We start from the raw sequence: 13305 nt of genomic DNA, 5'->3' as shown, positions 1-13305 counted from the left end.
TTCCCATAATCATTTACATGAAGTGCATTGTGTTGTACAAAAAATATGCTCAAGAATGCTTTTAGAGTAATGTTAGCCAATGTGGTTTAATAGGACCTTATTGGTCGTCCTCTTAGGGATGACCACTATTGGGGATAACCATTTTCAGTGTTCAATGGGTACAATGATATTGTAGGCTTCCATCTTGTCTAGTTCTTTATTGACTACTTCTGAATACTTGAGGTTCATCATCTTGATACCCTTTCACACTAGGTGGCTACCCTTATTGAGCAAGATTATGAGTGAGATCATGTGAGTGCCAATGGCTAGGTCAATTCTTGGTAGTTCCTTGTATGCCCATGATGCAAAGACATCTTGATTTTCCTTGAAGAAGGTGAAAACCCTATCCTTAGTAACAAGGTCCTCTTGGGCCCATGTTGCCCCCACTACGATCGAGTGTGGGCTCCAGCATGGTTCCTCCCAGGCCCATGTTTCCACTAAGATTGGTCATGGGTCCCTTTGTCGAGGTTGATTTCCCTTGATACATAGTGGACATAAGTGCTCGTGGTAGTGCCACCACCATAGCTTGATGTAGAGATAAACTTATCCAATACACATACTACCTTCCTCTTAGTTCATAGAGGAGGTGTAAGCTACACAATATGTTACTCCTAACTCTAGGGGTGTCCACAATACACTATACAATTTATAGGTTACAACCCCCAAGGTAACACCTCCCTGCCAAAGGCTACCTCGATATCCACACACATGTTATGATATCTAGGACAAGAAAGATCTTTTAATCTAGGTACCTGTCTTTTAGGGATCTAAAGAAGTAATTATATTTATAAGAAGAGTGTGAAAGGAGAGGCCATCGGTTGGACTTAGCAGCGGCGGTGGAGAAGTCTAAGGATAGCAGAAGTGAGGGACGAAGAGCTTTTAGAGCAGCGGAAATGGTGATGGTTGGTGAGGTTAGGAAGCTCAGAGCGTGGCCTAGTGAGGTTAGGAGCTTGGTGATTATGGTAGAGACAAGGGTGGAGTGTGGAGGACCTACTAGCCATCTACAAGCACCATGCCTAGTAGGATGCATCCTACTTGGCACCATTCCAAGTAGGATATTCCAAGTAGGATGCATGTAGCACGCCGATTGAGTGCACTCTTTGGTAGAAGGAAATCTTCTCGAGACACCAATTCCTTGGGCTGTGGAGCTCGAATGGGCAACCAAGTGGACCTTAGATGGGTATCTTGTTATTTCTATTATTGTCCCAATTAGGTGATATGGTCGGTTTGGTATAAGTGGACCAATCGTAGAGTGGCCCCATCGTTCATAGGGTGTGGCGGACATCTTCCATACATGGAAACCTTATATCATGATCATTAGACATCTATCTTCACTGGATTGTGTGTGCCCTTGCTAGTGCATGACATCCTCTATCCAAAGTCTACCTCGTTTGCCACCATCAAATCTCCTTGCCAGAGCTTACTTGTGGCAGACTCCATCAATTTGTAATGAGTTTGCAAATAGTAATTCAATATTGTTCTCCATCTCTCTTGCATCAAGTTCTTTGTCTTGTAAAAGATTGTGCTATTTGTTTTTGTAAACACACGAGGTGTATTTAAGTTACATGTGTATATCGTGTTTAATATTTTCTTTTTCTTATTTAGATACACTTGTTTTAGCACTTAAATAGCTTAACAAATGATTGGTTAGCAATACAAGATTTATGTATTCATGTTTTTTTAAGATTATATAATTCTATGTGCACACAACCACGCATGACCCTCCCCCGCACTCTTACAATGACAAGATCAGCATCATTGATAAGCAAGGTTTAAACTTTGCACTCTTACAATGACAAGATCAGCGTCATTGATAAGCAAGGTTTAAACTTTGCACCTCTACCCAAAGCACCTAACACCCTTACTAACTCACCTACACGTTGGTCATGAAGATTTATACATTCTTTCTTAACGATAAAATATAAAATTACTATAACACTCTTATTAAGATTCTAGACTTAAAAATAATTATGAGTGGTTACACTTTCTATATTTATTTTGTCACTTTTATATTATCGTATAGTAATATATTATCTACTTTTTGATATAGTTAGATATTTACAACCTTACATACCTTCTTTTACTTGCTCTAGTTTTTAAAGATGATACCAATGAAAACAATTCTAATCTTGTATGCTCGCTCCATGGATGCACCCCATAAATATCGCTTTCATTATTTTAAATAGTTAGATATCTACAACATTATGTACCTTCTTTTTCTTGCTCTAGTTTTTAAAGATGATACCAATGAGAATGGTTCTAATCCTATGTGCTCACTCTGTGGATGCACCCCATAAATATCACTTTCATTATTTAAAAAAAACTAGACACATTGTCATGCCAATACAAATAGATGCAATTGGTTTGAAATTTCTTTGGTTGGGCAACACATGTTTAACTTTGTAATAAGTAGTTGAATTTGCTCTATAAAACACAAAAACACTAAGCACTTAATGTCATACTAACTTTACCAAGCAACCTTAATTAAAGACTTGTGGATATTTTCTTGAAGACAAACAAGATTGACGTGTTCTTCATATTAGCATACAAAAGTATGATATTTTAAGCTAACTAACACAATGTGCTAAAACAATGTCAAAATTTTCAAAGCCTTGAGCAGATTATGAATTTACAAACAAACAAACTATAATATTGAATATTTCAATAAAATATTTCACAAGCACTATCATGTTGACTTGTCAAAATCCATATCTTTATTGTATTCAAATGAGGAGTGGATAAGGATGCAATGCATATGTTTTCAACAAAACCATATGTCATGCATGCATTGAACACACAAAAATCTTGGTGTAGACATGAAGAGAAACAACTATATATTAGCACAACCCCCAATGCACATGTTTTCAACAAAACCATATGTCATGGATGCATTGAACACACAAAAAACTTGATGTGGACATGAAGAGAAACAACTATATACTAGCACAACCCCCTAGATTTAGGCACCAATATGACAAACCACAAGGAATTTCAAGTGGAAGAAAATGCATTTTATACTATAACATAAACACATTTTTGTTTGCAAAAGCAACTATAGCAAGAAGAATTATAGAACACAAGGTCTAACAATGTCAAAGCTAGCATTTAGCCCCAAAAATATTAAGTCTCATCATGCTTAGTCTACACCATCATGCCTCAAATAAAATACTTTGTCTATTATGAGATATAAAAATTTATGATATAAGAATGGATGCATTCAAATTTACGACTATTACATTAGCAAAATGGTAGTGCGCTACTAAATTTTTAGATGAATTCATAAAGACACGTCTTATAGTACAATCTTTGGATGTAATTGTAATAGGATACGCCATATATGTATGTATGCAACACTCACGAAAAATAGAAGATTTTGCGGTACATACATTAAACTTAAATGTTATAATAGTATAGATGGAAAAAATAATAAGTTATTGATGTGATACAATAGATGGTTGATCTCCACACCCATGTGCTTTTGTGACGGAAGCTTTGATGGGTGATATGAAACTATTGAGGCAAGAGGTTGTATGTTAATAAAAGCTAGGGAACAATAAAAAGTAAAGTAGACAAGAGGATGGTGGGCTATAGTATGACTATACAAATAGCGTATGTCCTAGTGGCCCTCTACGGAGGTGCAAGTTGGGTTGATAAGGCCAATTTGAATATGCTAGCCAATTACCTTAGTCACATAGATCTATGATCTTGTTGCATCTGTCAAGCCCATGTTAAACCATTTGTGTGCACCTCTTTGGATAGAGTTTGAGAATAAGGTTTACCAAACTCGCGTGTGGAGAAAAGGAGATCCAAAAATCCTTCACTTCAATAGGTTATGCCACATCCTAGATTCACTACACACGTCAAAATTTCATCACCAATTACCTTATAGAATTGCTTTTTAAGGAGAAAATAATTATGCCAAGCAGCTATCACAACATGAGTCGAAGTGCCAACATCTAGTAAAATTATTTGCCTATTTTTATTTCAAATTACATCTAATCCATGGGTGACACCACTACCCTTTGACAAAGACATTAATAAACATCTCAAATGTTGATGAAGAATGACAAAGTGTTTTTTAAAATGAAACTACCTACCTATCATGAAGGGTTCCAAGCAACAATCCACAATTTTTACAAGTAAACGATTAAGGATTGTTTTATAAGGCTTGCTTTTGCAAAATCATGACTAGGTCATCGAGGGGTTCTAGCGTGAGTGGTACACTCTTGGCGTGTGGGTACACATGTCTTGCGTTTAAGCCAAGCACAAGTAAACTTTTAAGAAAAATTATGACTAGGCAAAAGAATCTCAAAGTTTGCCAATTACAAAAATTGTTAGTTAGGGTGTTTGAAGTCCATGCATAAGGTCGCAAGTTCAAACCCCGCTCGCCGCTTTAGGTGGTGTTTTATAAAGATGGGTGTGTGAGTTGTAATTTCTAATTCATCAAACTTTTATTTAATTTTTGAGCCCTTATTTTAAATAAGCTTGTGTAACCAAAAAAAGAAACCTCTATTGAGCCACACGTATAATTTTTTGAGGTTTATACTTATAGAACTTCTTCAAACGTATTAAAATCATTTCCAAAATTTTTATGGGTTGTCCATCTCTCCTTTCACTCTAATAAACCGCGGTTGGGGTTGTCTATCTCTCCTTGCACGTAAATCGTCCCTAACCAACGCTTCCCTTTGAAATTTCAAAAATAACCAATTCAATTAATATGTTATGTGTAAAGTGATTACACAAAATAATTTGCAGCTTAGATTTGGATGAAAAAGCCCCCATAACAGAATATGAATCCATGAATTGCATTGTTTACAAAGAATTTGCGCTAAGTTTTAATTATTGTAATTTGCACTTTAAGTGCTACTTATGGCAAAGGTAGGGAAGTAAACTAGCTCCTTCTTAGAAAATGTCAAATCCCCATATCAATTGCAGATGTAAAATGTAATATCAAGTAGGTATGGTTCCATAGATACCCTAAAAGATGTAGGTGCACAATGATAAATGTTCACATGGAAGCATGAAGTTTGAGGACTTCAACCCTTCTTAAGGCATCAGACCAAGGTGCAAGAGTTACCCATGCAAAATGATGGAAGCATGAAATTGAAGGCTTTTAACCCTTCTTGAGGCATCAGAACAAGTCAACTATTGGCTGCATTTACAAAAAAGAAACTCTCTCTCTCTCTCTCTCTCTCTCTCTCTCTCAATATACATCATACAAGCAAATAGTGTACCTAGTAGTTGGAGAAAACACACAACAGTTACAATGAACCTTACTGCACAACCGCTTCCACTTACTCCACCGCTATGGACATGCCTTCGTTGACACATTCGCTATTCCAAAACCGTGCGTGTAAAGAAGCATGTAGGCCCATGGCATACAAGCCACATTTACAGTAAAACCTGACTCTGTGTAAGATGTGATTATCAACAAAACTGTAATGTGTAGCCATATAAACCTATGGCATTGCAACATTCCACTTTTGCACTCAGTGTACAGGGGATTAATTTGCATTAAGTGTTGAAAGTATGTGTAGAGCATTGAATGGAAAGCAGTCTTCATCCTCCTGAAGAAGTTCGCAGCATGGAGTCCTTGCCATGGACCCCTACAACTGCACCACATCTATTTCTCATCATAAGGACCTTGGGGACTCCCCTTCTACTCCCCCAATTTTATCTCCTTGAATGATGTGTTAATGAGAGGGTAAGACTAGTCTCTCTCTCTCTCTCTCTCGTTTGCACAATCAGGCTCCTAACCCTGAGATCCTGTTCAAGTCCCATTAGTTCAATTCTCTTGTGGATCATGTGGTCAGCCAGCTTCAGTATAACATGAAAAGATTCTCTCTTGCTCTCTCTCCACACACACACACACACACACACACACACACAACCTATTCCCTGCACTTCAATGACATCATTGCGTAGTCTGCTAGCATGGCTATGACATTATAAAGACTGCTCTCTCTCTCTCTCTCTCTCTCTCTCTCTCTCTCTCTGCTATGACGTTTAAAACAACTCTCTGGCCTGCTGGTTTACTCATTGAGATTGAAACCAGAAAAAAGAAAACCAATTTAAAGTCCCACTTCCTGCACTTAAATGCCATCATTAAAATCTCTCTCTCTCTTCAAGTAAAAAAATTGGAAGCAAGGTATACAGCCCTCCAAAAGGGAGCATGGTATTAAATAGCACAGAATATACAACCAAATTTTTTCTGCTACACAGGCATGGGCAGCCTCGAGCTTTGTCATTGAACGAGTCTTTGCTCCACTGAAACTTTACACACAGTATGCAGTGGGGCAGTGGGTTCACCGAAACAAAACTAACAGACTAAGAAACTATGGCCGGCAAAATTGTACCATGTAGGCACACACCAGCCAAACTTTACAATGTGGTCTAATGGCCACCAACATTCTATCATAGAGACATTGCCTGTGGCATACGAGCCACATTCATCCCAGTATACAGAAAAGATCCAAAAAAACCATTCTCTATGGAGTATACGATCATCGACAAAACTTGTATCCTGTGTGCCATGTGAGCATATGGCATGAACTTCACTCCGGCGTCAAGTACTACTGTACAAAGGTGCTTACATATCGTGTGAGCAAAATTGTTGAGAGAGTGTAAATTTGACTAGGGTTTCTCAGCCCCCTACTGCAATAGTGTCTGTGGTCTGCAAATTGGCCCATATCTCCGCACCTGCTGCAACAGAGTTCTGCACCCAAGGGTGAACCAGCAACTCCCTCAGCCTCATCCTCCTGTAAGGGTTTCTCTGCAGCATGCCCTTCACAAGAACCTTGGCCTCTGCAGAGATGGAGGGCCATGGATCCCTCTTCAAATCTAGCCTGCCTCTCTTGATGGCCTGGAAAATATCGGCTGTTGTCTCACCATCGAATGGCGGGTACCCGCAGAGCATGATGTGAAGAAGAACTCCCAGGCTCCACACATCTACCTTCTCATCATAGCTTCCTGTGAAGACGTCCGGGGCAAGGTACCAGGGCGTGCCCTCCACCTCGCTGAAAATCCTGCGGCGGGAGAAGTCTGCCGCAGCGCCAAAGTCTGCAAGCTTGAGCTCGCTGTAGGGGCTGTTCCTGCGCGGGAAGAGGATGTTCTCCGGCTTCAGGTCCCTGTGCATAACGCCTCTTTCATGACAAAAAGAAAGAGCTCGTAGGATGGGCGCCATGACCTGCGCCGCCTCCTGCTCGGACAGAGGCCCCTTCTGCTGCAGATACTCGCACAGGTCCCCTCCCTCGCACAACTGCATCGCCAGGTGAATGCACTCATCGTCCTCGAAGTGACCATGGAAACTCACTATGTTAGGGTGGCCCTTTAGCTTCTCCAGAACCGAGATCTCGGTGCGGATATGGCGAAGGGCATCAGAGTTCGCCTTGTAAACGGTCTTGCATGCGTAATGCAGGCCGGTGGAGTTTTCTGTGCAGAGGCGAACGACGCCATCGATGCCTTCACCAAGTTGCCGGCCGAAGCAGTAAGGATTCTCCATGTAGGGGGTTGTTGGTGAAGGCAAGGGTTTCGGGGGGAGGAAGAACAGAGGAAGAGGGGAGGGTAAGGGTAAGCGGCAGGAAGTGGGGTATCGCGGATAGATGAAAGGATGTGGGAAAGGCAGGGAAGGGTATGATGGGGGGGGGGGTTGCAGGGGGGATAGGGTTTGTGGAGGGTTAGGGTTGCAGGTAAGGGAGGAAGGGTTCGCAGCGGGGGAGGGTCAGGGTTGCAGAGATAAGGTTTGCAGGAAGGAAGGCAAGGAAGGAAGGCAGGCAGGGAGGCAGGCGCGCAGTGCTTTTCCGAACGCTAAGAATGACGTTATCGTCGTGCACATGCCATAGGTTAGAATCCAACTTGCAGGGCACGCTTCCCGGACAGCCGAATATACCCCCCTTGAATATATTTAGCGAATATTATATATTAAAAACGCATATTCCTTTGATTTTGATCTACCCAAGGTTAAAACGTAAGCCTATACGAATCAACCATCGAATATGCCTCCTCCATCAATCGAATATGCCGCCTCCATCCACATTGTAAATATCTCCAAAATCCTCTCTTTCTTTACCTCAGGAAGGCTTGAAATTAACACTTTCACCCAGCTCGCACATACAACTCACTGATCAGCCACACATTAACTCGTCTAATTGCACACATTCAATAGTAGGCAACTTTAGCTCTCTAGATTATTCAACAGATTGACACACACCACTGCAGACAATTTGTCCACGGGCACACATCCACCATCGTCAGCGAGGATCGAACCCAAGTCCTCTGGGATAACACTCGTCCTCTACTACCAGCTAAGCTACTACCAACTATTGCCCATGTACTCAAAGAAAATCTCTCCAAGTTAAGGTACTTCACACATAGCATCAATGAAAACCCGACCTTTTCCTAAAATGCCTAAGAATCTAGGGGCCAGACTCGGGGGAGATCTCCTGATCCAACAGGTGAGATTCCTCCCCTTTTCCCCTAAAATTTCGGAGGCAAGTGCAATGTGTAAATGTGTAAATCCCCTTAGTTTGCTATTTTGTCTCACACGCACATGGTTCTGTGTGTGTGTGTGTGTGTGCACGCACACACGCGCGAGCGCATGCACACACACATAAACAAGCAAGTAGCATGTGTGCTCACAACATAAACAAGCAAGTAGCTTGCATGCACACAACATAAACAAGCAAGTACCAACCTTGAGGAGAGGTGGGAGGGAACTTAAGGCACTAACAAGCAAATGTTCCACAACTCTTAAGCCCAACAAAGGGTGCACAACTCGTGCACCTAAGTAGGAAGGTGCAAGACGAGAGGCTTTCGTAGTGGTAAAAGAGGGCAAGGGGGGAAGCACAAGCTTTGGAAGTGGTACAAGGAGGAGGAGAGATGCACCACCTTCCTTCATGTCATGCATGTGTTTTTTTTTAAAAAAGATGAGACCACATACAAGATGGAACAGGAAATGGTCACATGGGTTTGCCATTCCTTAGAGGAAAATGGGCAACATTTTCCTTTTAGGAATGGTCGACCCACGGGCTGCGAGGAGGTAAACATTTTGGCTACGATGGTGACAACAGAATAGACCATAGAATTACACATCAACTTCTTAGCCCTAATGGTGGGAGGAAGCACATAAAATGTTAGTGAAGATGTTGACGAATGAGGTAAAAACAAATTACTTTTTTGACGCAAGTCAAATAGACGGTGTGATTTTACTTTTTTGACGCAAGTCAAACAAACGGTGTGATTTTTGACGCAAGTCAAATAGACGGTGTGATTTTTGACGCAAGTCAAATAGACGGTGTGATTTTACTAACCCACAGCTATGACAAAGAGAGAGAGAGAGAGAGAGAGAGAGAGGAGCCACCCTTCCTTGACCGAACCTTCATAGTGAAATCGGAATAAGTTCAATGTGCATATGTGCTTGTGTGTGTGTCTGTGCGTGTAAGTTGTGTGTCCTCGTGTGGGAAAAAGATATACGTGCCATATCTCATAGTCATGAGTAGAGATCATCCGAGAGAGAGAGAGAGAGAGAGAGAGAGAGAGAGAGAGTTTCCCATATGAGATTTCTATCAATAAATTACACACATGATGGAGAAAGAGACGTGTGTGCGTGCTCATGTGTATGTGTGTGTATTCTTGATGCATACGTATATGCATGCGTGATATCTTTCACAATGTCACAAGGGCAAGGGTGTGTATGAGTGTGCACACACATACATAAGGTGTGTTTGGGTGTGTTTTTTAAAGAGAGAGAGAGAGAGAGAGAGAGAGAGAGAGAGAGATTTCTTTCAATATCCTCTTGTAATTTTTTCAATCAACTAGGATTCAAAGGAAGCTTTAATAAACAAGACAATTGTTCCTCATTTCTTTGCTCTTAACTCCTAAGCATGCTTTAGCTTTTTGAAGTCAAACCAAAGAGACAAAAGTATGGCTATAAAGGAAGTCACAATAGGCCAAAAATCCCAATCTACCTCTATAAAATATTGTCAGCATCCAAATTCATAACATGGCTAAGAAGGAAGTCACAATAGGCCAAAAATGCCAATCTACCTCTATAAAATATTGTAAGCACCCATAATTGTAACATGGATACTCAAATCTCCTTGGAAGACTAAGGGACAAGGAGCAAACTAGTTATATTAGTCCAAGAACCCCAATCCTCCAACATGTGTAAAGCTTTGAGCCCTACCACCCATACTTTTTTTCATAATCTTGACACCTACCCCCCCTCCCCACCATTAAAAAAAAAACCACTCTCACAACAACCCCACCACATCCCTCCCCAAAAGAGGAAAGTAGTATTTTCTTGACACTAGAATACACATTGTTCATCTCATGTTTAGACAAGCCATTTTCTTCTCATTATTCAACACCTATCATGGCCTTTACGTAAACATACAATTAACATTGATGTTTCCTCTTAACAAGAACAAGAACATCGTAGTTTATCATTGAATTTGTTATACATCTATGTATTAAACCCACGTGAAAGTGTTGAAGCACTCACCTTCAAGCAAGAGATACACAAGCCATCAACCTTGTTTAAGGCTTTAAAAAAAGGGATTCCTATCTAGAAGATATTTATACAAAATAAAGTATATAAGTGGTGCTTCCAAGTAATGCTTTTACGAACATATGGAAGAGTGAATGTTCGTTCTACCTTCCCCCACCTTAGAACCACTCTCAAATGTGGGATTCCTATCTAGAAGACAGGCACTATATAAGTGGTGCTTCCAAGTTATGCTTGCAAACATATGGAATGTTCTTTCTACCTTCCCCTACCCTATAAGCGCTCTCAATTTTTACTCTTACCAATAGTTGAGACCTTTTGTTAAACCTTTTAATGCTAACAAATGTTAGCATTGATATCGTGGATTAGCAAATATTTTATATCCACGTTGAAAATTAATTAGATCATACTAAAAAATAAAAACAAAACAAAAAAGAGTGTAAAGTGGCCCTTACCTCTGTTGTCACGTAGGCTGTAATGCCTGTGACCGACGGCAGACCGGATGGCCATGTCCGGGGTTCAGTGGGAGAGGACGCCCGTGCGGAGTCATGGGCGGCCAGGCTAGTGTGGACGGCAGGTCACACACTATATAGCCTGGGGGATGAGGGGCAATCCTCATTCTTCCTCTATGGCTGGGTGGTGAGCCAGAGGCCGTCCCCTCTTGTGGTAGTGCCCGTAGCGGTGTTACGAATATGTAACACTTTTGCAAGCGCAGTCTTGCCATGGTCATGACTTCTAAAATTGGTCAATGGCATTTAAGATAGCTGGGATTGAGGTCGCGTTTGTCGATTACCTGCTAATAGCCTTGATCACATGACCCCATTAGCAACGTACTCTCTAGACATGACTAGTGTTAGACTCTGGGAGCGTAGCCTCGCCAGATTTCAATTTCCACTTTTGCGAGCGTCGTCTTGCTAGAGTTAAAGTTTTGTTCGGACAAATTTGTGTTTGTTTTGTAGTGACAAACAAATCTGAAGGGGTATAGTCTTGAGATGTAATGCTCAATGCCCTTATAGAAGTTGATCGACGAAGAGAACTATTCTTAAACTTACTAGCATGGTTTTCTCTTCGCTTTATTGCCATGCGTCGACATCCCACTGCTCGAGAGTTTGTGGTGATCTTTCGAGGGGGGAAAGAGCCTTTTTATATGTCACATCAATTGGTTTGGTGGTAATTTGATGGTATGGGACATCAAATTCTCACGGAGTCTTGGTGGAATGGGATGCCAAGGCTTGTGCATGTAACTTGACTCTTTGGCAGGTCTGTATGTACACTTGTCTGTAGTGATAAAGTGTGCAAGATAAAATTTGAACTTTGAAAATTACCAAATATAGCCATAAGTTGGGATAAAACCCAGTTACAGAGTTCGGAGAAGCTCTAGGTAGCAAGACCATGATGGTGTACTAGTGCTAACAGAGTGATTTAGTTCCGGAGTGATCTAAATCTAGAGGTTAGCAGTAAGACTAGTTTGGTTGGACAGTTTCATGCATGGGGGACGCCCTATAGCATTTTGCAAGCGTAGTCTTGCCTATGTTCAACATAAGTGTGCGATTGTGAGCACATTTTAGCTGCTACCATATGAATTTGGGAAATATATTACTTTCCTACATAAGCAATTGTAATATTGCATGACAGGCTATTTTGCTTACAAAGTTCATGTGCGTGTAAACCCTATAAGTCGTATGACCCCTGGGAAATGAGTGGAGCATTTCTAGGATTTAATAAGGTTTTACATGGCAATAGTGAGTAGTATCTCACTCCAGATGAGCCTGGTTGTTGTTAGTATCGGATCCGACATATGAAGTGTACATAAACTCGGGCTGAGTTAGGATAGAAGGCTAAGCCGGAGAGCTTAGTGGTAAATCCTACTGTATCTGGTGAGTTTTGACTTAACCGGAGTGTTAAGAAGTAAACTCAACCGGAGTGTTCGGAGGCAGACATATCTTTTGTTAAATCGGAGAATTTAGCAAAAGATGAGCTTGGGGTGAACCATGGTACCCAGGAAAAAAGCTCTTCACACTAAAATAGTGCACAATAATTTTAGGGTGATAAAAATCCATCACAGGAATGTTTTACAACTTTCCATAGATGATAGATGAGACCATGTACTTTACGGAGTTAAAGTACATAGGTGGTGACTTCGGCGCCACATTTTTTGTAGAAAGTCACCAGTGGTGTGGTTAGGTCAGCCGAGACTCCACAAGACCTATGCACTAGTTTTTGAGTTGACCTCTATGATAAGGACGTCCAGAAATTCGTGTTGTAATACCAGAATTTGCACTGCAATGTGCAATGGAGGGGTTAATTTATGTAGTCACTTCTTAGCAGCAAGTGACTTAAGCATCTTGTTATAGATGGTTGTATATGGTACTCCCACTCGGGGGAGGTACGCCATTGGGTACGGAGTTACTCACAGACTAGTATGGAGCTACTAGTGTGATGATAGTGGGTACGTAGTTACTCACTACTAATACATAACTGCTAATAAAATTAAGATCCTCGAGTGAAAGAACTCTAGATCAACATTTTAAATTACCGAACCACATTCATGAGTATCGAGGTACTCATAAATATGTTGACGTTGCTCAAATCGAGGGACCGATTTGTTCGATGGTATGGAATAAGCAAGAGAGTGGAGTAACTTAAAAGTTACACATCACTAGTCCTAGTGAGTTGTCGAGGTCATTCGTAGTTTGATGATCCCCTCTACCTATCAGATAACATTCAATTTTGCAAGCCCTGGCATTTAATCCGTAGTGATT

At 40.9% G+C, this 13305-nt stretch overlaps 1 pseudogene across 1 annotated transcript; it reads right to left on the bottom strand.

Annotated features, from left to right (window-relative positions):
- Positions 1-6136: 6136 nt before the first annotated feature.
- Positions 6137-7848, bottom strand: LOC147623441 (calcium-dependent protein kinase 20 pseudogene; annotated as a pseudogene). Its single transcript, XR_015269380.1, has one exon. The product of XR_015269380.1 is annotated as a calcium-dependent protein kinase 20 pseudogene (transcript).
- Between the last annotated feature and the right edge of the window lie 5457 nt (positions 7849-13305).

This window comes from Cibotium barometz, chromosome 27 (genome assembly GCF_041138505.1).
Source record: "Cibotium barometz isolate CiBa-2024 chromosome 27, ASM4113850v1, whole genome shotgun sequence".
NCBI lineage: Eukaryota > Viridiplantae > Streptophyta > Polypodiopsida > Cyatheales > Cibotiaceae > Cibotium > Cibotium barometz.
This window is presented reverse-complemented; position numbering and strand designations above follow the sequence as displayed.